This window comes from Schistocerca nitens, chromosome 12 (assembly GCF_023898315.1).
Source record: "Schistocerca nitens isolate TAMUIC-IGC-003100 chromosome 12, iqSchNite1.1, whole genome shotgun sequence".
Taxonomy (NCBI): Eukaryota; Metazoa; Arthropoda; class Insecta; order Orthoptera; family Acrididae; genus Schistocerca; species Schistocerca nitens.
Window position 1 is genome coordinate 59,616,560 of NC_064625.1, and position 24,057 is coordinate 59,640,616.

Consider the following 24,057-nt stretch of genomic DNA (forward strand, 5'->3'; position numbering starts at 1 on the left):
AGATGCTTCTCCTCTGTTCTACTGTGCTGCTTGTATTGTCCCCACATAACCCAGCACGCAACAAGGGCTGGCAGACCATAAATGTAACCGTTTCAGAGAGAAATGCGACCAATGTGACGATCTCGCGTTATATCGATTCGATGGTGAATGACGAAATACGGAGATTTTCTAAGGATTTTACTACATATTAACACTTTTCACATTTTCTCGTGTTACGTGGCTGCCAGTCCTCGGTTCATGCAAAATCTTAAGGTCCTCGGTCATGTCCAAGGCACCAAACCGACCAATAATTCAATAATCGATAACAAAAACTATAAATGTAGCTCTTCTTACTGGGCGATTGCATCAACTTAGATGCTTCTCCTGTGTTCTACTGTGCTGCTTGTATTGTCCCCACATACCGCAGCACGCGACAAGGGCTGGCAGACCATAAATGTAACCGTTTCAGAGAGAAATGCGACCAATGTGACGATCTCGCGTTATATCGATTCGATGGTGAATGACGAAACACGGAGATTTTCTAAGGTTTTTACTACATATTAACACTTTTCACATTTTCTCGTGTTACGTGGCTGCCAGTCCTCGGTTCATGCAAAATCTTAAGGTCCTCGGTCATGTCCAAGGCACCAAACCGACCAATAATTCAATAATCGATAACTAAAACTATAAATGTAGCTCTTCTTACTGGGCGATTGCATCAACTTAGATGCTTCTCCTGTGTTCTACTGTGCTGCTTGAATTGTCCCCACATACCGCAGCACGCGACAAGGGCTGGCAGACCATAAATGTAACCGTTTCAGAGAGAAATGCGACCAATGTGACGATCTCGCGTTATATCGATTCGATGGTGAATGACGAAACACGGAGATTTTCTAAGGTTTTTACTACATATTAACACTTTTCACATTTTCTCGTGTTACGTGGCTGCCAGTCCTCGGTTCATGCAAAATCTTAAGGTCCTCGGTCATGTCCAAGGCACCAAACCGACCAATAATTCAATAATCGATAACTAAAACTATAAATGTAGCTCTTCTTACTGGGCGATTGCATCAACTTAGATGCTTCTCCTGTGTTCTACTGTGCTGCTTGTATTGTCCCCACATACCGCAGCACGCGACAAGGGCTGGCAGACCATAAATGTAACCGTTTCAGAGAGAAATGCGACCAATGTGACGATCTCGCGCTATATCGATTCGATGGTGAATGACGAAACACGGAGATTTTCTAAGGTTTTTACTACATATTAACACTTTTCACATTTTCTCGTGTTACTTGGGTACCAGTCCTCGGCTCATGCAAAATCTTAAGGTCCTCGGTCATGTCCAAGGCACCAAACCGACCAATAATTCAATAATCGATAACTAAAACTATAAATGTAGCTCTTCTTACTGGGCGATTGCATCAACTTAGATGCTTCTCCTGTGTTCTACTGTGAGCTTGTATTGTCCCCACATACCGCAGCACGCGACAAGGGCTGGCAGACCATAAATGTAACCGTTTCAGAGAGAAATGCGACCAATGTGACGATCTCGCGTTATATCGATTCGATGGTGAATGACGAAACACGGAGATTTTCTAAGGTTTTTACTACATATTAACACTTTTCACATTTTCTCGTGTTACATGGGTACCAATCCTCGGTTCATGCAAAATCTTAAGGTCCCCTGTCATGTCCAAGGCACCAAACCGAACAATAAGTCGATAATCGATAACTAAAACTATAAATGTAGCTCTTCTTACTGGGCGATTGCATCAACTAAGATGCTTCTCCTGTGTTCTACTGTGCTGCTTGTATTGTCCCCACATACCGCAGCACGCGACAAGGGCTGGCAGACCATAAATGTAACCGTTTCAGAGAGAAATGCGACCAATGTGACGATCTCGCGTTATATCGATTCGATGGTGAATGACGAAACACGGAGATTTTCTAAGGTTTTTACTACATATTAACACTTTTCACATTTTCTCGTGTTACGTGGCTGCCAGTCCTCGGTTCATGCAAAATCTTAAGGTCCTAGGTCATGTCCAAGGCACCAAACCGACTAACAATTCAATAATCGATAACTAAAACTATAAATGTAGCTCTTCTTACTGGGCGATTGCATCAACTTAGATGCTTCTCCTGAGTTCTACTGTGCTGCTTGTATTGTCCCCACATAACCCAGCACGCGACAAGGGCTGGCAGACCATAAATGTAACCGTTTCAGAGAGAAATGCGACCAATGTGACGATCTCGCGTTATATCGATTCGATGGTGAATGACGAAACACGGAGATTTTCTAAGGTTTTTACTACATATTAACACTTTTCACATTTTCTCGTGTTACGTGGCTGCCAGTCCTCGGTTCATGCAAAATCTTAAGGTCCTAGGTCATGTCCAAGGCACCAAACCGACCAATAATTCAATAATCGATAACTAAAACTATAAGTGTAGCTCTTCTTACTGGGCGATTGCATCAACTTAGATGCTTCTCCTGTGTTCTACTGTGCTGCTTGTATTGTCCCCACATAACCCAGCACGCGACAAGGGCTGGCAGACCATAAATGTAAACGTTTCAGAGAGAAATGCGACCAATGTGACGATCTCGCGTTATATCGATTCGATGGTGAATGACGAAACACGGAGATTTTCTAATGTTTTTACTACATATTAACACTTTTCACATTTTCTCGTGTTACGTGGCTGCCAGTCCTCGGTTCATGCAAAATCTTAAGGTCCTCGGTCATGTCCAAGGCACCAAACCGACCAATAATTCGATAATCGATAACTAAAACTATAAATGTAGCTCTTCTTACTGGGCGATTGCATCAACTAAGATGCTTCTCCTGTGTTCTACTGTGCTGCTTGTATTGTCCACACATACCGCAGCACGCGACAAGGGCTGACAGACCATAAATGTAACCGTTTCAGAGAGAAATGCGACCAATGTGACGATCTCGCGTTATATCGATTCAATGGTGAATGACGAAACACGGAGATTTTCTAGGGTTTTTACTACATATTAACACTTTTCACATTTTCTCGTGTTACGTGGCTGCCAGTCCTCGGTTCATGCAAAATCTTAAGGTCCTAGGTCATGTCCAAGGCACCAAACCGACCAATAATTCAATAATCGATAACTAAAACTATAAATGTAGCTCTTCTTACTGGGCGATTGCATCAACTTAGATGCTTCTCCTGAGTTCTACTGTGCTGCTTGTATTGTCCCCACATAACCCAGCACGCGACAAGGGCTGGCAGACCATAAATGTAACCGTTTCAGAGAGAAATGCGACCAATGTGACGATCTCGCGTTATATCGATTCGATGGTGAATGACGAAACACGGAGATTTTCTAAGGTTTTTACTACATATTAACACTTTTCACATTTTCTCGTGTTACGTGGCTGCCAGTCCTCGGTTCATGCAAAATCTTAAGGTCCTCGGTCATGTCCAAGGCACCAAACCGACCAATAATTCAATAATCGATAACTAAAACTATAAATGTAGCTCTTCTTACTGGGCGATTGCATCAACCAAGATGCTACTCCTCTGTTCTACTGTGCTGCTTGTATTGTCCCCACATAACCCAGCACGCAACAAGGGCTGGCAGACCATAAATGTAACCGTTTCAGAGAGAAATGCGACCAATGTGACGATCTCGCGTTATATCGATTCGATGGTGAATGACGAAATACGGAGATTTTCTAAGGATTTTACTACATATTAACACTTTTCACATTTTCTCGTGTTACGTGGCTGCCAGTCCTCGGTTCATGCAAAATCTTAAGGTCCTCGGTCATGTCCAAGGCACCAAACCGACCAATAATTCAATAATCGATAACTAAAACTATAAATGTAGCTCTTCTTACTGGGCGATTGCATCAACTTAGATGCTTCTCCTGTGTTCTACTGTCTGCTTGTATTGTCCCCACATACCGCAGCACGCGACAAGGGCTGGCAGACCATAAATGTAACCGTTTCAGAGAGAAATGCGACCAATGTGACGATCTCGCGTTATATCGATTCGATGGTGAATGACGAAACACGGAGATTTTCTAAGGTTTTTACTACATATTAACACTTTTCACATTTTCTCGTGTTACGTGGCTACCACTCCTCGGTTCATGCAAAATCTTAAGGTCCTCGGTCATGTCCAAGGCACCAAACCGACCAATAATTCAATAATCGATAACTAAAACTATAAATGTAGCTCTTCTTACTGGGCGATTGCATCAACTTAGATGCTTCTCCTGTGTTCTACTGTGCTGCTTGAATTGTCCCCACATACCGCAGCACGCGACAAGGGCTGGCAGACCATAAATGTAACCGTTTCAGAGAGAAATGCGACCAATGTGACGATCTCGCGTTATATCGATTCGATGGTGAATGACGAAACACGGAGATTTTCTAAGGTTTTTACTACATATTAACACTTTTCACATTTTCTCGTGTTACGTGGCTGCCAGTCCTCGGTTCATGCAAAATCTTAAGGTCCTCGGTCATGTCCAAGGCACCAAACCGACCAATAATTCAATAATCGATAACTAAAACTATAAATGTAGCTCTTCTTACTGGGCGATTGCATCAACTTAGATGCTTCTCCTGTGTTCTACTGTGAGCTTGTATTGTCCCCACATACCGCAGCACGCGACAAGGGCTGGCAGACCATAAATGTAACCGTTTCAGAGAGAAATGCGACCAATGTGACGATCTCGCGTTATATCGATTCGATGGTGAATGACGAAACACGGAGATTTTCTAAGGTTTTTACTACATATTAACACTTTTCACATTTTCTCGTGTTACATGGGTACCAGTCCTCGGTTCATGCAAAATCTTAAGGTCCTCTGTCATGTCCAAGGCACCAAACCGACGAATAATTCAATAATCGATAACAAAAACTATAAATGTAGCTCTTCTTACTGGGCGATTGCATCAACTTAGATGCTTCTCCTGTGTTCTACTGTGCTGCTTGTATTGTCCCCACATACCGCAGCACGCGACAAGGGCTGGCAGACCATAAATGTAACCGTTTCAGAGAGAAATGCGACCAATGTGACGATCTCGCGTTATATCGATTCGATGGTGAATGACGGAACACGGAGATTTTCTAAGGTTTTTACTACATATTAACACTTTTCACATTTTCTCGTGTTACGTGGCTGCCAGTCCTCGGTTCATGCAATATCTTAAGGTCCTCGGTCATGTCCAAGGCACCAAACCGACCAATAATTCAATAATCGATAACTAAAACTATAAATGTAGCTCTTCTTACTGGGCGATTGCATCAACTTAGATGCTTCTCCTGTGTTCTACTGTGCTGCTTGTATTGTCCCCACATACCGCAGCACGCGACAAGGGTTGGCAGACCATAGATGTAACCGTTTCAGAGAGAAATGCGACCAATGTGACGATCTCGCGTTATATCGATTCGATGGTGAATGACGAAACACGGAGATTTTCTAAGGTTTTTACTACATATTAACACTTTTCACATTTTCTCGTGTTACGTGGCTGCCAGTCCTCGGTTCATGTAAAATCATAAGGTCCTCGGTCATGTCCAAGGCACCAAACCGACCAATAATTCGATAATCGATAACTAAAACTATAAATGTAGCTCTTCTTACTGGGCGATTGCATCAACTAAGATGCTTCTCCTGTGTTCTACTGTGCTGCTTGTATTGTCCCCACATACCGCAGCACGCGACAAGGGCTGGCAGACCATAAATGTAACCGTTTCAGAGAGAAATGCGACCAATGTGACGATCTCGCGTTATATCGATTCGATGGTGAATGACGAAACACGGAGATTTTCTAAGGTTTTTACTACATATTAACACTTTTCACATTTTCTCGTGTTACGTGGGTACCAGTCCTCGGTTCATGCAAAATCTTAATGTCCTCCGTCATGTCCAAGGAACCAAACCGACCAATAATTCAATAATCGATAACTAAAACTATAAATGTAGCTCTTCTTACTGGGCGATTGCATCAACTTAGATGCTTCTCCTGTGTTCTACTGTGCTGCTTGTATTGTCCCCACATACCGCAGCACGCGACAAGGGCTGGCAGACCATAAATGTAACCGTTTCAGAGAGAAATGCGACCAATGTGGCGATCTCGCGTTATATCGATTCGATGGTGAATGACGAAACACGGAGATTTTCTAAGGTTTTTACTACATATTAACACTTTTCACATTTTCTCGTGTTACGTGGCTGCCAGTCCTCGGTTCATGCAAAATCTAAAGGTCCTCGGTCATGTCCAAGGCACCAAACCGACCAATAATTCAATAATCGATAACTAAAACTATAAATGTAGCTCTTCTTACTGGGCGATTGCATCAACTTAGATGCTTCTCCTGTGTTCTACTGTGCTGCTTCTATTGTCCCCACATACCGCAGCACGCGACAAGGGCTGGCAGACCATAAATGTAACCGTTTCAGAGAGAAATGCGACCAATGTGACGATCTCGCGTTATATCGATTCGATGGTGAATGACGAAACACGGAGATTTTCTAAGGTTTTTACTACATATTAACACTTTTCACATTTTCTCGTGTTACGTGGCTGCCAGTCCTCGGTTCATGCAAAACCTTAAGGTCCTCGGTCATGTCCAAGGCACCAAACCGACCAATAATTCAATAATCGATAACTAAAACTATAAATGTAGCTCTTCTTACTGGGCGATTGCATCAACTTAGATGCTTCTCCTGTGTTCTACTGTGCTGCTTGTATTGTCCCCACATACCGCAGCACGCGACAAGGGCTGACAGACCATAAATGTAACCGTTTCAGAGAGAAATGCGACCAATGTGACGATCTCGCGTTATATCGATTCAATGGTGAATGACGAAACACGGAGATTTTCTAGGGTTTTTACTACATATTAACACTTTTCACATTTTCTCGTGTTACGTGGCTGCCAGTCCTCGGTTCATGCAAAATCGTAAGGTCCTAGGTCATGTCCAAGGCACCAAACCGACCAATAATTCAATAATCGATAACTAAAACTATAAATGTAGCTCTTCTTACTGGGCGATTGCATACTCTTAGATGCTTCTCCTGTGTTCTACTGTGCTGCTTGTATTGTCCCCACATACCGCAGCATGCGACAAGGGCTGGCAGACCATAAATGTAACCGTTTCAGAGAGAAATGCGACCAATGTGACGATCTCGCGTTATATCGATTCGATGGTGAATGACGAAACACGGAGATTTTCTAAGGTTTTTACTACATATTAACACTTTTCACATTTTCTCGTGTTACGTGGCTGCCAGTCCTCGGTTCATGCAAAACCTTAAGGTCCTCGGTCATGTCCAAGGCACCAAACCGACCAATAATTCAATAATCGATAACTAAAACTATAAATGTAGCTCTTCTTACTGGGCGATTGCATCAACTTAGATGCTTCTCCTGTGTTCTACTGTGCTGCTTGTATTGTCCCCACATACCGCAGCACGCGACAAGGGCTGGCAGACCATAAATGTAACCGTTTCAGAGAGAAATGCGACCAATGTGACGATCTCGCGTTATATCGATTCGATGGTGAATGACGAAACACGGAGATTTTCTAAGGTTTTTACTACATATTAACACTTTTCACATTTTCTCGTGTTACGTGGCTGCCAGTCCTCGGTTCATGTAAAATCTTAAGGTCCTCGGTCATGTCCAAGGCACCAAACCGACCAATAATTCGATAATCGATAAATAAACTATAAATGTAGCTCTTCTTACTGGGCGATTGCATCAACTAAGATGCTTCTCCTGTGTTCTACTGTGCTGCTTGTATTGTCCCCACATACCGCAGCACGCGACAAGGGCTGGCAGACCATAAATGTAACCGTTTCAGAGAGAAATGCGACCAATGTGACGATCTCGCGTTATATCGATTCGATGGTGAATGACGAAACACGGAGATTTTCTAAGATTTTTACTACATATTAACACTTTTCACATTTTCTCGTGTTACGTGGCTGCCAGTCCTCGGTTCATGCAAAATCTTAAGGTCCTCGGTCATGTCCAAGGCACCAAACCGACCAATAATTCAATAATCGATAACTAAAACTATAAATGTAGCTCTTCTTACTGGGCGATTGCATCAACTTAGATGCTTCTCCTGTGTTCTACTGTGCTGCTTGTATTGTCCCCACATACCGCAGCACGCGACAAGGGCTGGCAGACCATAAATGTAACCGTTTCAGAGAGAAATGCGACCAATGTGGCGATCTCGCGTTATATCGATTCGATGGTGAATGACGAAACACGGAGATTTTCTAAGGTTTTTACTACATATTAACACTTTTCACATTTTCTCGTGTTACGTGGCTGCCAGTCCTCGGTTCATGCAAAATCTTAAGGTCCTCGGTCATGTCCAAGGCACCAAACCGACCAATAATTCAATAATCGATAACTAAAACTATAAATGTAGCTCTTCTTACTGGCCGATTGCATCAACTTAGATGCTACTCCTGTGTTCTACTGTGCTGCTTGTATTGTCCCCACATACCGCAGCACGCGACAAGGGCTAGCAGACCATAAATGTAACCGTTTCAGAGAGAAATGCGACCAATGTGACGATCTCGCGTTATATCGATTCGATGGTGAATGACGAAACACGGAGATTTTCTAAGGTTTTTACTACATATTAACACTTTTCACATTTTCTCGTGTTACGTGGCTGCCAGTCCTCGGTTCATGCAAAATCTTAAGGTCCTCGGTCATGTCCAAGGCACCAAACCGACCAATAATTCAATAATCGATAACTAAAACTATAAATGTAGCTCTTCTTACTGGGCGATTGCATCAACTTAGATGCTTCTCCTGTGTTCTACTGTGAGCTTGTATTGTCCCCACATACCGCAGCACGCGACAAGGGCTGGCAGACCATAAATGTAACCGTTTCAGAGAGAAATGCGACCAATGTGACGATCTCGCGTTATATCGATTCGATGGTGAATGACGAAACACGGAGATTTTCTAAGGTTTTTACTACATATTAACACTTTTCACATTTTCTCGTGTTACGTGGCTGCCAGTCCTCAGTTCGTGCAAAATCTTAAGGTCCTCGGTCATGTCCAAGGCACCAAACCGACCAATAATTCAATAATCGATAACTAAAACTATAAATGTAGCTCTTCTTACTGGGCGATTGCATCAACTTAGATGCTTCTCCTGTGTTCTACTGTGCTGCTTGAATTGTCCCCAAATACCGCAGCACGCGACAAGGGCTGGCAGACCATAAATGTAACCGTTTCAGAGAGAAATGCGACCAATGTGACGATCTCGCGTTATATCGATTCGATGGTGAATGACGAAACACGGAGATTTTCTAAGGTTTTTACTACATATTAACACTTTTCACATTTTCTCGTGTTACGTGGCTGCCAGTCCTCGGTTCATGCAAAATCTTAAGGTCCTCGGTCATGTCCAAGGCACCAAACCGACCAATAATTCAATAATCGATAACTAAAACTATAAATGTAGCTCTTCTTACTGGGCGATTGCATCAACTTAGATGCTTCTCCTGTGTTCTACTGTGCTGCTTGTATTGTCCCCACATACCGCAGCACGCGACAAGGGCTGGCAGACCATAAATGTAACCGTTTCAGAGAGAAATGCGACCAATGTGACGATCTCGCGCTATATCGATTCGATGGTGAATGACGAAACACGGAGATTTTCTAAGGTTTTTACTACATATTAACACTTTTCACATTTTCTCGTGTTACTTGGGTACCAGTCCTCGGCTCATGCAAAATCTTAAGGTCCTAGGTCATGTCCAAGGCACCAAACCGACCAATAATTCAATAATCGATAACTAAAACTATAAATGTAGCTCTTCTTACTGGGCGATTGCATCAACTTAGATGCTTCTCCTGTGTTCTACTGTGAGCTTGTATTGTCCCCACATACCGCAGCACGCGACAAGGGCTGGCAGACCATAAATGTAACCGTTTCAGAGAGAAATGCGACCAATGTGACGATCTCGCGTTATATCGATTCGATGGTGAATGACGAAACACGGAGATTTTCTAAGGTTTTTACTACATATTAACACTTTTCACATTTTCTCGTGTTACATGGGTACCAGTCCTCGGTTCATGCAAAATCTTAAGGTTCTCTGTCATGTCCAAGGCACCAAACCGACCAATAATTCAATAATCGATAACAAAAACTATAAATGTAGCTCTTCTTACTGGGCGATTGCATCAACTTAGATGCTTCTCCTGTGTTCTACTGTGCTGCTTGTATTGTCCCCACATACCGCAGCACGCGACAAGGGCTGGCAGACCATAAATGTAACCGTTTCAGAGAGAAATGCGACCAATGTGACGATCTCGCGTTATATCGATTCGATGGTGAATGACGGAACACGGAGATTTTCTAAGGTTTTTACTACATATTAACACTTTTCACATTTTCTCGTGTTACGTGGCTGCCAGTCCTCGGTTCATGCAATATCTTAAGGTCCTCGGTCATGTTCAAGGCACCAAACCGACCAATAATTCAATAATCGATAACTAAAACTATAAATGTAGCTCTTCTTACTGGGCGATTGCATCAACTTAGATGCTTCTCCTGTGTTCTACTGTGCTGCTTGTATTGTCCCCACATACCGCAGCACGCGACAAGGGTTGGCAGACCATAAATGTAACCGTTTCAGAGAGAAATGCGACCAATGTGACGATCTCGCGTTATATCGATTCGATGGTGAATGACGAAACACGGAGATTTTCTAAGGTTTTTACTACATATTAACACTTTTCACATTTTCTCGTGTTACGTGGCTGCCAGTCCTCGGTTCATGTAAAATCATAAGGTCCTCGGTCATGTCCAAGGCACCAAACCGACCAATAATTCGATAATCGATAACTAAAACTATAAATGTAGCTCTTCTTACTGGGCGATTGCATCAACTAAGATGCTTCTCCTGTGTTCTACTGTGCTGCTTGTATTGTCCCCACATACCGCAGCACGCGACAAGGGCTGGCAGACCATAAATGTAACCGTTTCAGAGAGAAATGCGACCAATGTGACGATCTCGCGTTATATCGATTCGATGGTGAATGACGAAACACGGAGATTTTCTAAGGTTTTTACTACATATTAACACTTTTCACATTTTCTCGTGTTACGTGGGTACCAGTCCTCGGTTCATGCAAAATCTTAAGGTCCTCGGTCATGTCCAAGGCACCAAACCGACCAATAATTCAATAATCGATAACTAAAACTATAAATGTAGCTCTTCTTACTGGGCGATTGCATCAACTTAGATGCTTCTCCTGTGTTCTACTGTGCTGCTTGTATTGTCCCCACATACCGCAGCACGCGACAAGGGCTGGCAGACCATAAATGTAACCGTTTCAGAGAGAAATGCGACCAATGTGACGATCTCGCGTTATATCGATTCGATGGTGAATGACGAAACACGGAGATTTTCTAAGGTTTTTACTACATATTAACACTTTTCACATTTTCTCGTGTTACGTGGCTGCCAGTCCTCAGTTCATGTAAAATCATAAGGTCCTCGGTCATGTCCAAGGCACCAAACCGACCAATAATTCGATAATCGATAACTAAAACTATAAATGTAGCTCTTCTTACTGGGCGATTGCATCAACTAAGATGCTTCTCCTGTGTTCTACTGTGCTGCTTGTATTGTCCCCACATACCGCAGCACGCGACAAGGGCTGGCAGACCATAAATGTAACCGTTTCAGAGAGAAATGCGACCAATGTGACGATCTCGCGTTATATCGATTCGATGGTGAATGACGAAACACGGAGATTTTCTAAGGTTTTTACTACATATTAACACTTTTCACATTTTCTCGTGTTAAGTGGGTACCAGTCCTCGGTTCATGCAAAATCTTAATGTCCTCCGCTATGTCCAAGGCACCAAACCGACCAATAATTCAATAATCGATAACTAAAACTATAAATGTAGCTCTTCTTACTGGGCGATTGCATCAACTTAGATGCTTCTCCTGTGTTCTACTGTGCTGCTTCTATTGTCCCCACATACCGCAGCACGCGACAAGGGCTGGCAGACCATAAATGTAACCGTTTCAGAGAGAAATGCGACCAATGTGACGATCTCGCGTTATATCGATTCGATGGTGAATGACGAAACACGGAGATTTTCTAAGGTTTTTACTACATATTAACACTTTTCACATTTTCTCGTGTTACGTGGCTGCCAGTCCTCGGTTCATGCAAAACCTTAAGGTCCTCGGTCATGTCCAAGGCACCAAACCGACCAATAATTCAATAATCGATAACTAAAACTATAAATGTAGCTCTTCTTACTGGGCGATTGCATCAACTTAGATGCTTCTCCTGTGTTCTACTGTGCTGCTTGTATTGTCCCCACATACCGCAGCACGCGACAAGGGCTGACAGACCATAAATGTAACCGTTTCAGAGAGAAATGCGACCAATGTGACGATCTCGCGTTATATCGATTCAATGGTGAATGACGAAACACGGAGATTTTCTAGGGTTTTTACTACATATTAACACTTTTCACATTTTCTCGTGTTACGTGGCTGCCAGTCCTCGGTTCATGCAAAATCGTAAGGTCCTAGGTCATGTCCAAGGCACCAAACCGACCAATAATTCAATAATCGATAACTAAAACTATAAATGTAGCACTTCTTACTGGGCGTTTGCATACTCTTAGAGGCTTCTCCTGTGTTCTACTGTGCTGCTTGTATTGTCCCCACATACCGCAGCACGCGACAAGGGCTGGCAGACCATAAATGTAACCGTTTCAGAGAGAAATGCGACCAATGTGACGATCTCGCGTTATATCGATTCGATGGTGAATGACGAAACACGGAGATTTTCTAGGGTTTTTACTACATATTAACACTTTTCACATTTTCTCGTGTTACGTGGCTGCCAGTCCTCGGTTCATGCAAAACCTTAAGGTCCTCGGTCATGTCCAAGGCACCAAACCGACCAATAATTCAATAATCGATAACTAAAACTATAAATGTAGCTCTTCTTACTGGGCGATTGCATCAACTTAGATGCTTCTCCTGTGTTCTACTGTGCTGCTTGTATTGTCCCCACATACCGCAGCACGCGACAAGGGCTGGCAGACCATAAATGTAACCGTTTCAGAGAGAAATGCGACCAATGTGACGATCTCGCGTTATATCGATTCGATGGTGAATGACGAAACACGGAGATTTTCTAGGGTTTTTACTACATATTAACACTTTTCACATTTTCTCGTGTTACGTGGCTGCCAGTCCTCGGTTCATGTAAAATCTTAAGGTCCTCGGTCATGTCCAAGGCACCAAACCGACCAATAATTCGATAATCGATAAATAAACTATAAATGTAGCTCTTCTTACTGGGCGATTGCATCAACTAAGATGCTTCTCCTGTGTTCTACTGTGCTGCTTGTATTGTCCCCACATACCGCAGCACGCGACAAGGGCTGGCAGACCATAAATGTAACCGTTTCAGAGAGAAATGCGACCAATGTGACGATCTCGCGTTATATCGATTCGATGGTGAATGACGAAACACGGAGATTTTCTAAGATTTTTACTACATATTAACACTTTTCACATTTTCTCGTGTTACGTGGCTGCCAGTCCTCGGTTCATGCAAAATCTTAAGGTCCTCGGTCATGTCCAAGGCACCAAACCGACCAATAATTCAATAATCGATAACTAAAACTATAAATGTAGCTCTTCTTACTGGTCGATTGCATCAACTTAGATGCTTCTCCTGTGTTCTACTGTGCTGCTTGTATTGTCCCCACATACCGCAGCACGCGACAAGGGCTGGCAGACCATAAATGTAACCGTTTCAGAGAGAAATGCGACCAATGTGACGATCTCGCGTTATATCGATTCGATGGTGAATGACGAAACACGGAGATTTTCTAAGGTTTTTACTACATATTAACACTTTTCACATTTTCTCGTGTTACGTGGCTGCCAGTCCTCGGTTCATGCAAAATCTTAAGGTCCTCGGTCATGTCCAAGGCACCAAACCGACCAATAATTCAATAATCGATAATTAAAACTATAAATGTAGCTCTTCTTACTGGCCGATTGCATCAACTTAGATGCTTCTCCTGTGTTCTACTGTGCTGCTTGTATTGTCCCCACATACCACAGCACGCGACAAGGGCTAGCAGACCATAAATGTAACCGTTTCAGAGAGAAATGCGACCAATGTGACGATCTCGCGTTATATCGATTCGATGGTGAATGACGAAACACGGAGATTTTCTAAGGTTTTTACTACATATTAACACTTTTCACATTTTCTCGTGTTACGTGGCTGCCAGTCCTCGGTTCATGCAAAATCTTAAGGTCCTCGGTCATGTCCAAGGCACCAAACCGACCAATAATTCAATAATCGATAACTAAAACTATAAATGTAGCTCTTCTTACTGGGCGATTGCATCAACTTAGATGCTTCTCCTGTGTTCTACTGTGAGCTTGTATTGTCCCCACATACCGCAGCACGCGACAAGGGCTGGCAGACCATAAATGTAACCGTTTCAGAGAGAAATGCGACCAATGTGACGATCTCGCGTTATATCGATTCGATGGTGAATGACGAAACACGGAGATTTTCTAAGGTTTTTACTACATATTAACACTTTTCACATTTTCTCGTGTTACGTGGCTGCCAGTCCTCGGTTCATGCAAAATCTTAAGGTCCTCGGTCATGTCCAAGGCACCAAACCGACCAATAATTCAATAATCGATAACTAAAACTATATATGTAGCTCTTCTTACTGGGCGATTGCATACTCTTAGATGCTTCTCCTGTGTTCTACTGTGCTGCTTGTATTGTCCCCACATACCGCAGCACGCGACAAGGGCTGGCAGACCATAAATGTAACCGTTTCAGAGAGAAATGCGACCAATGTGACGATCTCGCGTTATATCGATTCGATGGTGAATGACGAAACACGGAGATTTTCTAAGGTTTTTACTACATATTAACACTTTTCACATTTTCTCGTGTTACGTGGCTGCCAGTCCTCGGTTCATGCAAAATCTTAAGGTCCTCGGTCATGTCCAAGGCACCAAACCGACCAATAATTCAATAATCGATAATTAAAACTATAAATGTAGCTCTTCTTACTGGCCGATTGCATCAACTTAGATGCTTCTCCTGTGTTCTACTGTGCTGCTTGTATTGTCCCCACATACCACAGCACGCGACAAGGGCTAGCAGACCATAAATGTAACCGTTTCAGAGAGAAATGCGACCAATGTGACGATCTCGCGTTATATCGATTCGATGGTGAATGACGAAACACGGAGATTTTCTAAGGTTTTTACTACATATTAACACTTTTCACATTTTCTCGTGTTACGTGGCTGCCAGTCCTCGGTTCATGCAAAATCTTAAGGTCCTCGGTCATGTCCAAGGCACCAAACCGACCAATAATTCAATAATCGATAACTAAAACTATAAATGTAGCTCTTCTTACTGGGCGATTGCATCAACTAAGATGCTTCTCCTGTGTTCTACTGTGAGCTTGTATTGTCCCCACATACCGCAGCACGCGACAAGGGCTGGCAGACCATAAATGTAACCGTTTCAGAGAGAAATGCGACCAATGTGACGATCTCGCGTTATATCGATTCGATGGTGAATGACGAAACACGGAGATTTTCTAAGGTTTTTACTACATATTAACACTTTTCACATTTTCTCGTGTTACGTGGCTGCCAGTCCTCGGTTCATGCAAAATCTTAAGGTCCTCGGTCATGTCCAAGGCACCAAACCGACCAATAATTCAATAATCGATAACTAAAACTATAAATGTAGCTCTTCTTACTGGGCGATTGCATCAACTTAGATGCTTCTCCTGTGTTCTACTGTGCTGCTTGTATTGTCCCCACATACCGCAGCACGCGACAAGGGCTGGCAGACCATAAATGTAACCGTTTCAGAGAGAAATGCGACCAATGTGACGATCTCGCGTTATATCGATTCGATGGTGAATGACGAAACACGGAGATTTTCTAAGGTTTTTACTACATATTAACACTTTTCACATTTTCTCGTGTTACGTGGCTGCCAGTCCTCGGTTCATGCAAAATCTTAAGGTCCTCGGTCATGTCCAAGGCACCAAACCGACCAATAATTCAATAATCGATAACTAAAACTATAAATGTAGCTCTTCTTACTGGGCGATTGCATCAACTTAGATGCTTCTCCTGTGTTCTACTGTGAGCTTGTATTGTCCCCACATACCGCAGCACGCGACAAGGGCTGGCAGACCATAAATGTAACCGTTTCAGAGAGAAATGCGACCAATGTGACGATCTCGCGTTATATCGATTCGATGGTGAATGACGAAACACGGAGATTTTCTAAGGTTTTTACTACATATTAACACTTTTCACATTTTCTCGTGTTACGTGGCTGCCAGTCCTCGGTTCATGCAATATCTTAAGGTCCTCGGTCATGTCCAAGGCACCAAACCGACCAATAATTCAATAATCGATAACTAAAACTATATATGTAGCTCTTCTTACTGGGCGATTGCATCAACTTAGATGCTTCTCCTGTGTTCTACTGTGCTGCTTGTATTGTCCCCACATACCACAGCACGCGACAAGGGCTAGCAGACCATAAATGTAACCGTTTCAGAGAGAAATGCGACCAATGTGACGATCTCGAGTTATATCGATTCGATGGTGAATGACGAAACACGGAGATTTTCTAAGGTTTTTACTACATATTAACACTTTTCACATTTTCTCGTGTTACGTGGCTGCCAGTCCTCGGTTCATGCAAAATCTTAAGGTCCTCGGTCATGTCCAAGGCACCAAACCGACCAATAATTCAATAATCGATAACTAAAACTATAAATGTAGCTCTTCTTACTGGGCGATTGCATCAACTTAGATGCTTCTCCTGTGTTCTACTGTGAGCTTGTATTGTCCCCACATACCGCAGCACGCGACAAGGGCTGGCAGACCATAAATGTAACCGTTTCAGAGAGAAATGCGACCAATGTGACGATCTCGCGTTATATCGATTCGATGGTGAATGACGAAACACGGAGATTTTCTAAGGTTTTTACTACATATTAACACTTTTCACATTTTCTCGTGTTACGTGGCTGCCAGTCCTCGGTTCATGCAAAATCTTAAGGTCCTCGGTCATGTCCAAGGCACCAAACCGACCAATAATTCAATAATCGATAACTAAAACTATATATGTAGCTCTTCTTACTGGGCGATTGCATACTCTTAGATGCTTCTCCTGTGTTCTACTGTGCTGCTTGTATTGTCCCCACATACCGCAGCACGCGACAAGGGCTGGCAGACCATAAATGTAACCGTTTCAGAGAGAAATGCGACCAATGTGACGATCTCGCGTTATATCGATTCAATGGTGAATGACGAAACACGGAGATTTTCTAAGGTTTTTACTACATATTAACACTTTTCACATTTTCTCGTGTTACGTGGCTGCCAGTCCTCGGTTCATGCAATATCTTAAGGTCCTAGGTCATGTCCAAGGCACCAAACCGACCAATAATTCAATAATCGATAACTAAAACTATAAATGTAGCTCTTCTTACTGGGCGATTGCATCAACTAAGATGCTTCTCCTGTGTTCTACTGTGCTGCTTGTATTGTCCCCACATACCGCAGCACGCGACAAGGGCTGGCAGACCATAAATGTAACCGTTTCAGAGAGAAATGCGACCAATGTGACGATCTCGCGTTATATCGATTCGATGGTGAATGACGAAACACGGAGATTTTCTAAGGTTTTTACTACATATTAACACTTTTCACATTTTCTCGTGTTACGTGGCTGCCAGTCCTCGGTTCATGCAAAATCTTAAGGTCCTAGGTCATGTCCATGGCACCAAACCGACCAATAATTCAATAATCGATAACTAAAACTATAAATGTAGCTCTTCTTACTGGGCGATTGCATCAACTTAGATGCTTCTCCTGTGTTCTACTGTGCTGCTTGTATTGTCCCCACATAACCCAGCACGCGACAAGGGCTGGCAGACCATAAATGTAACCGTTTCAGAGAGAAATGCGACCAATGTGACGATCTCGCGTTATATCGATTCGATGGTGAATGACGAAACACGGAGATTGTCTAAGGTTTTTACTACATATTAACACTTTTCACATTTTTTCGTGTTACGTGGGTACCAGACCTCGGTTCATGCAAAATCTTAAGGTCCTAGGTCATGTCCAAGGCACCAAACCGGCCAATAATTCGATAATCGATAACTAAAACTATAAATGTAGCTCTTCTTACTGGGCGATTGCATCAACTAAGATGTTTCTCCTGTGTTCTACTGTGCTGCTTGTATTGTCCCCACATACCGCAGCACGCGACAAGGGCTGGCAGACCATAAATGTAACCGTTTCAGAGAGAAATGCGACCAATGTGACGATCTCGCGTTATATCGATTCGATGGTGAATGACGAAACACGGAGATTTTCTAAGGTTTTTACTACATATTAACACTTTTCACATTTTCTCGTGTTACGTGGCTGCCAGTCCTCGGTTCATGCAAAATCGTAAGGTCCTCGGTCATGTCCAAGGCACCAAACCGACCAATAATTCAATAATCGATAACTAAAACTATAAATGTAGCTCTTCTTACTGGGCGATTGCATCAACTTAGATGCTTCTCCTGTGTTCTACTGTGCTGCTTGTATTGTCCCCACATACCGCAGCACGCGACAAGGGCTGGCAGACCATAAATGTAACCGTTTCAGAGAGAAATGCGACCAATGTGACGATCTCGCGTTATATCGATTCGATGGTGAATGACGAAACACGGAGATTTTCTAAGGTTTTTACTACATATTAACACTTTTCACATTTTCTCGTGTTACGTGGCTGCCAGTCCTCAGTTCGTGCAAAATCTTAAGGTCCTCGGTCATGTCCAAGGCACCAAACCGACCAATAATTCAATAATCGATAACTAAAACTATATATGTAGCTCTTCTTACTGGGCGATTGCATACTCTTAGATGCTTCTCCTGTGTTCTACTGTGCTGCTTGTATTGTCCCCACATACCGCAGCACGCGACAAGGGCTGGCAGACCATAAATGTAACCGTTTCAGAGAGAAATGCGACCAATGTGACGATCTCGCGTTATATCGATTCGATGGTGAATGACGAAACACGGAGATTTTCTAAGGTTTTTACTACATATTAACACTTTTCACATTTTCTCGTGTTACGTGGCTGCCAGTCCTCGGTTCATGCAATATCTTAAGGTCCTAGGTCATGTCCAAGGCACCAAACCGACCAATAATTCAATAATCGATAACTAAAACTATAAATGTAGCTCTTCTTACTGGGCGATTGCATCAACTAAGATGCTTCTCCTGTGTTCTACTGTGCTGCTTGTATTGTCCCCACATACCGCAGCACGCGACAAGGGCTGGCAGACCATAAATGTAACCGTTTCAGAGAGAAATGCGACCAATGTGACGATCTCGCGTTATATCGATTCGATGGTGAATGACGAAACACGGAGATTTTCTAAGGTTTTTACTACATATTAACACTTTTCACATTTTCTCGTGTTACGTGGCTGCCAGTCCTCGGTTCATGCAAAATCTTAAGGTCCTAGGTCATGTCCAAGGCACCAAACCGACCAATAATTCAATAATCGATAACTAAAACTATAAATGTAGCTCTTCTTACTGGGCGATTGCATCAACTTAGATGCTTCTCCTGTGTTCTACTGTGCTGCTTGTATTGTCCCCACATAACCCAGCACGCGACAAGGGCTGGCAGACCATAAATGTAACCGTTTCAGAGAGAAATGCGACCAATGTGACGATCTCGCGTTATATCGATTCGATGGTGAATGACGAAACACGGAGATTGTCTAAGGTTTTTACTACATATTAACACTTTTCACATTTTTTCGTGTTACGTGGGTACCAGACCTCGGTTCATGCAAAATCTTAAGGTCCTAGGTCATGTCCAAGGCACCAAACCGGCCAATAATTCGATAATCGATAACTAAAACTATAAATGTAGGTCTTCTTACTGGGCGATTGCATCAACTAAGATGTTTCTCCTGTGTTCTACTGTGCTGCTTGTATTGTCCCCACATACCGCAGCACGCGACAAGGGCTGGCAGACCATAAATGTAACCGTTTCAGAGAGAAATGCGACCAAGGTGACGATCTCGCGTTATATCGATTCGATGGTGAATGACGAAACACGGAGATTTTCTAAGGTTTTTACTACATATTAACACTTTTCACATTTTCTCGTGTTACGTGGCTGCCAATCCTCGGTTCATGCAAAGTCGTAAGGTCCTCGGTCATGTCCAAGGCACCAAACCGACCAATAAATCAATAATCGATAACTAAAACTATAAATGTAGCTCTTCTTACTGGGCGATTGCATCAACTTAGATGCTTCTCCTGTGTTCTACTGTGCTGCTTGTATTGTCCCCACATACCGCAGCACGCGACAAGGGCTGGCAGACCATAAATGTAACCGTTTCAGAGAGAAATGCGACCAATGTGCCGATCTCGCGTTATATCGATTCGATGGTGAATGACGAAACACGGAGATTTTCTAAGGTTTTTACTACATATTAACACTTTTCACATTTTCTCGTGTTACGTGGCTGCCAGTCCTCGGTTCATGTAAAATCTTAAGGTCCTCGGTCATGTCCAAGGCACCAAACCGACCAATAATTCGATAATCGATAACTAAAACTATAAATGTAGCACTTCTTACTGGGCGTTTGCATACTCTTAGATGCTTCTCCTGTGTTCTACTGTGCTGCTTGTATTGTCCCCACATACCGCAGCACGCGACAAGGGCTGGCAGACCATAAATGTAACCGTTTCAGAGAGAAATGCGACCAATGTGACGATCTCGCGTTATATCGATTCGATGGTGAATGACGAAACACGGAGGTTTTCTAAGGTTTTTACTACATATTAACACTTTTCACATTTTCTCGTGTTACGTGGCTGCCAGTCCTCGGTTCATGCAAAATCTTAAGGTCCTAGGTCATGTCCAAGGCACCAAACCGACCAATAATTCAATAATCGATAACTAAAACTACAAATGTAGCTCTTCTTACTGGGCGATTGCATCAACTTAGATGCTTCTCCTGTGTTCTACTGTGCTGCTTGTATTGTCCCCACATAACTCAGCACGCGACAAGGGCTGGCAGACCATAAATGTAACCGTTTCAGAGAGAAATGCGACCAATGTGACGATCTCGCGTTATATCGATTCGATGGTGAATGACGAAACACGGAGATTTTCTAGGGTTTTTACTACATATTAACACTTTTCACATTTTCTCGTGTTACGTGGCTGCCAGTCCTCGGTTCATGCAAAACCTTAAGGTCCTCGGTCATGTCCAAGGCACCAAACCGACCAATAATTCAATAATCGATAACTAAAACTATAAATGTAGCTCTTCTTACTGGGCGATTGCATCAACTTAGATGCTTCTCCTGTGTTCTACTGTGCTGCTTGTATTGTCCCCACATACCGCAGCACGCGACAAGGGCTGGCAGACCATAAATGTAACCGTTTCAGAGAGAAATGCGACCAATGTGACGATCTCGCGTTATATCGATTCGATGGTGAATGACGAAACACGGTGATTTTCTAAGGTTTTTACTACATATTAACACTTTTCACATTTTCTCGTGTTACGTGGCTGCCAGTCCTCGGTTCATGTAAAATCTTAAGGTCCTAGGTCATGTCCAAGGCACCAAACCGACCAATAATTCGATAATCGATAAATAAACTATAAATGTAGCTCTTCTTACTGGGCGATTGCATCAACTAAGATGCTTCTCCTGTGTTCTACTGTGCTGCTTGTATTGTCCCCACATACCGCAGCACGCGACAAGGGCTGGCAGACCATAAATGTAACCGTTTCAGAGAGAAATGCGACCAATGTGACGATCTCGCATTAACTCGATTCGATGGTGAATGACGAAACACGGAGATTTTCTAAGGGTTTTACTTCATATTAACACTTTTCACATTTTCTCGTGTTACGTGGCTGCCAGTCCTCGGTTCATGCAAAATCTTAAGGTCCTCGGTCATGTCCAAGGCACCAAACCGACCAATAATTCAATAATCGATAACTAAAACTATAAATGTAGCTCTTCTTACTGGGCGATTGCATCAACTTAGATGCTTCTCCTGTGTTCTACTGTGCTGCTTGTATTGTCCCCACATACCGCAGCACGCGACAAGGGCTGGCGGACCATAAATGTAACCGTTTCAGAGAGAAATGCGACCAATGTGACTATCTCGCGTTATATCGATTCGATGGTGAATGACGAAACACGGAGATTTTCTAAGGTTTTTACTACATATTAACACTTTTCACATTTTCTCGTGTTACGTGGCTGCCAGTCCTCGGTTCATGCAAAATCTTAAGGTCCTCGGTCATGTCCAAGGCACCAAACCGACCAATAATTCAATAATCGATAACTAAAACTATAAATGTAGCTCTTCTTACTGGGCGATTGCATCAACTTAGATGCTTCTCCTGTGTTCTACTGTGCTGCTTGTATTGTCCCCACATACCGCAGCACGCGACAAGGGCTGGCAGACCATAAATGTAACCGTTTCAGAGAGAAATGCGACCAATGTGCCGATCTCGCGTTATATCGATTCGATGGTGAATGACGAAACACGAAGATTTTCTAAGGTTTTCACTACATATTAACACTTTTCACATTTTCTCGTGTTACGTGGCTGCCAGTCCTCGGTTCATGTAAAATCTTAAGGTCCTCGGTCATGTCCAAGGCACCAAACCGACCAATAATTCGATAATCGATAACTAAAACTATAAATGTAGCTCTTCTTACTGGGCGATTGCATCAACTAAGATGTTTCTCCTGTGTTCTACTGTGCGGCTTGTATTGTCCCCACATACCGCAGCACGCGACAAGGGCTGGCAGACCATAAATGTAACCGTTTCAGAGAGAAATGCGACCAATGTGACGATCTCGCGTTATATCGATTCGATGGTGAATGACGAAACACGGAGATTTTCTAAGGTTTTTACTACATATTAACACTTTTCACATTTTCTCGTGTTACGTAGCTGCCAGTCCTCGGTTCATGTAAAATCTTAAGGTCCTCGGTCATGTCCAAGGCACCAAACCGACCAATAATTCGATAATCGATAAATAAACTATAAATGTAGCTCTTCTTACTGGGCGATTGCATCAACTTAGATGCTTCTCCTGTGTTCTACAGTGCTGCTTGTATTGTCCCCACATACCGCAGCACGCGACAAGGGCTGGCAGACCATAAATGTAACCGTTTCAGAGAGAAATGCGACCAATGTGACGATCTCGCGTTATATCGATTCGATGGTGAATGACGAAACACGGAGATTTTCTAAGGTTTTTACTACATATTAACACTTTTCACATTTTCTCGTGTTACGTGGCTGCCAGTCTCGGTTCATGCAAAATCTTAAGGTCCTAGGTCATGTCCAAGGCACCAAACCGACCAATAATTCAATAATCGATAACTAAAACTATAAATGTAGCTCTTCTTACTGGGCGATTGCATCAACTTAGATGCTTCTCCTGTGTTCTACTGTGCTGCTTGCATTGTCCCCACATAACCCAGCACGCGACAAGGGCTGGCAGACCATAAATGTAACCGTTTCAGAGAGAAATGCGACCAATGTGACGATCTCGCGTTATATCGATTCGATGGTGAATGACGAAACACGGAGATTGTCTAAGGTTTTTACTACATATTAACACTTTTCACATTTTTTCGTGTTACGTGGGTACCAGACCTCGGTTCATGCAAAATCTTAAGGTCCTCGGTCATGTCCAAGGCACCAAACCGACCAATAATTCGATAATCGATAACTAAAACTATAAATGTAGCTCTTCTTACTGGGCGATTGCATCAACTAAGATGTTTCTCCTGTGTTCTACTGTGCTGCTTGTATTGTCCCCACATACCGCAGCACGCGACAAGGGCTGGCAGACCATAAATGTAACCGTTTCAGAGAGAAATGCGACCAATGTGACGATCTCGCGTTATATCG